This window comes from Cyprinodon variegatus, unplaced genomic scaffold (assembly GCF_000732505.1).
Source record: "Cyprinodon variegatus isolate N-32 unplaced genomic scaffold, C_variegatus-1.0 Scaffold45, whole genome shotgun sequence".
Classification (NCBI taxonomy): Eukaryota; Metazoa; Chordata; class Actinopteri; order Cyprinodontiformes; family Cyprinodontidae; genus Cyprinodon; species Cyprinodon variegatus.
This window is the reverse complement of record NW_015150498.1, coordinates 2080579-2083445: the sequence shown is the minus strand read 5'-3', so window position 1 is coordinate 2083445 and position 2867 is coordinate 2080579. Positions and strand designations below refer to the sequence as shown.

The window sequence follows — 2867 nt, the reverse complement described above, 5'->3', positions numbered from 1 at the left end:
GGAACTGAAGAGAGAGGGCTTTTAAAGGAGACTGAGACAAAGAGGGGGCTAATGAGAAAAAGCAGAGAGAGCAGAACGTTAGAGATTGAATTAATAGATTCTGCAGAGTAGGAGAATAGAGAGAGAATGAAGCAGAATGATGAAACGGGGGTCCCTATGTGCTCCAGAAGTCTAAACCTATAGCAGCATAACTATAGAGATAGCTCAGGATCTAATTAATTGATTGATTTATTTATTTATTTATCTCAGAGCGGAGAAATGTACTCGTTACATCAGCTCAAATAGTCAAAGAAGAAAAAATTTATCAAAAGGAAGAAAAATGTGCATGGGATATATATACAGTATATACAGTGCGTCCACATATGACAGCTTTTTTTGTAGTAGGATCATTATACAGTGTTATTGCACAGGGTGTTTACATGGGTAATGGGTATTTATATAAATGAATGTTTATATTTATATATGTAAAATTATTGCACTGGTTGTCACATATAGAGAAACAGGTTATTGCATTGGGTATCAAATAGTAATAATTCTATACATCAGACTTTTGCTTTTTAACCACTTTTATAAAAAATTAACGACATATTAGTTCAGTTAATTTAAAAAATACCAAAAAAGTTGCTCATGTTTATATTTCTCAATGTTTTGTTTTCGTTATTAGAAAAAAATAAGTGTATCAAACTTAATTATAAAATCAATAAAACATACATTATCAATTGATGTTATAGAGTGTTGAACTGTTTAAAAAAATTAAATCTTGCAGTATCACTCTTTATTTCTATTATTTTTGTTTGTTTATCTGATCTTTTTTTTATGTTCTTACAGTCACCTGATGGAGAACCAGATCAGTAACATTGAAAGAGGAGCCTTTGATGAGCTGAAGGAGCTGGAAAGACTGTGAGAATAAAGAGCAATATAAGAAAAAATACAATTCCAACTGCTGAGCTTACTGGAACTTTTATGTCTTACTTATTTCAGTTTTTTGTGTCTTTGACTCTACAGTCGTCTGAATAGAAACCGTCTCAGCCAGCTTCCAGAACTGCTCTTTCAGAAGAATGAAGCATTGTCTCGACTGTGAGTGCATACTTCTAAGACTTTATGTAAGGTTTCTTGGAAAAAAAGCACTGTAAAGATACGTTCACAATGAACGCGAATTTCGCAGCTGGAGCGAAGGACTCCTAGTTATCTGTTATCTAACACCTGATTGGTCACCCTGCACATTAAGGCGAAGCAAATCGTTTACAGAGACTCGATTTGCGTTAACCCTAACTTTGATGGGTGACTTTGACAGATTCTTTTAATGGTTTTGATGCACTGCGACACAGGACCATGAAATAATTAAATGCACACTTGAAATAATTATATATATTTTTTAAAATAAAATGAAGAGATATTTGATTAAATTAATAACACATTTATATATTTAATTCCTTATTTATTTAATGAATTGGACATTTAATTTATTGTTTATCGCTGTATTTATTTATTTAATTGTGGCACTTTATATTAGTGATGTGGTTTTAATTAATGAATGACACATTTATTTATTTAATTCCACATTTAATTAATTATTGACACATTTAATTATTTATTTAACGCTGTATTTATTTATTTAATTTTGGCACTTTTTATCCTCCATACTTGACTGAAGTGCATTTAAATGCCAATCAGGCATTTCTTTTTTTATCTGCCAAAGGATCCCAAATGTGAGAAACATGTTCCTATCAAATTCGCCTATAGAGGACGTACAGGCTGATGACTGCTGCCTGTTTATGCCGCTGGCATAAAACTGCCTGCATGCATTATATACAGTTTTTATGAAAGCAATACTTGATTTGCATTGTTAGCTCTTTGGTTTTCAGTGTTGGTGTTAAGTTTACTTATTCTCTACTGATTTCATGTGTAACAGTAACATTAAGATTACTGACTTATCCAAGATATTGCTGTAGGCATGTCTGATCGCTAGACATGAACAGCTGATTTTCTATGTGTGAAACTCTGTATTGAGGATTGCATTTGTGTATTTGTCCTGTTTTTTTCTTGTCGTTATTTTACTGTTTCGACTATCTTACTTTGATGCTTCCAGCAGAGATGGAGCTGGCGTGTTCGATCAGTCAACACACGCATAGTCACAAAAAGTGGCACGCTTACAGTTTAAAGCCATTAGCGCTACCTCCAGCTGAAGTGATTTCTTGTCCTCCTGCTGTGTTGATGGAATCTATAAAAGCTGATGTCCCTGGGAAACACAGACACGATCTAACATCTGTGTGCTGCTTTATAGGAGCTCAAATTTGATCTCTTCAGCAAAACTGCCTTCTGTCCTCTTTCTGCAGTCACACGTTTCCATCTCCTCTGCTTTATTTAATGTGAGATTTTATAGGTGACTTCCATTTTCAGCAATAGGCTGATTCAAACTGACTATCACCTAATACATGCTGATGTCATGAAAATATACTCTACAAATTTACAAATAATTTTCAATTATGTGTTGCTGTAAGGAATTATTGATAATAATTAAACATCAACTATAGAACAAGTGCATAAAAAAAAAACTGAATCCTGATTAAGTTATCATACAGTGAATCTTAAAATAAACAGTGTAATAATGTTAACCTTTACTATTAAGATAAAATCATATAAATGAAGCGTAAACAAACTGAACACTTATTAACACAATATTTTAAAAAGACCCGCCCTCTCCACTTAAAAAAAAAAATTGCTCATGCACAACCCTGTATCCGCTCCCAAGAGGAACACCTATTAAAAGCGTGCAAGAGCGTGCACAAGACTATTTCACCTCCTGCACGCTCTCTTTGAAAGTTACTGTTCTCAAAGCTCATTTAACATTACTTTGCCCTGACGTT

General features: G+C 33.4%; 1 long non-coding RNA gene across 1 annotated transcript in view; it reads left to right on the top strand.

Annotated features, from left to right (window-relative positions):
- Positions 1-1084, top strand: part of LOC107081985 — a 7242-nt gene extending 6158 nt beyond the window's left edge. The window contains exons 2-3 of the long non-coding RNA XR_001481119.1: positions 829-900; positions 1006-1084. This is a non-coding gene — a long non-coding RNA (uncharacterized LOC107081985). The remainder of the gene's footprint in view (positions 1-828; positions 901-1005) is intronic.
- Positions 1085-2867: the final 1783 nt, after the last annotated feature.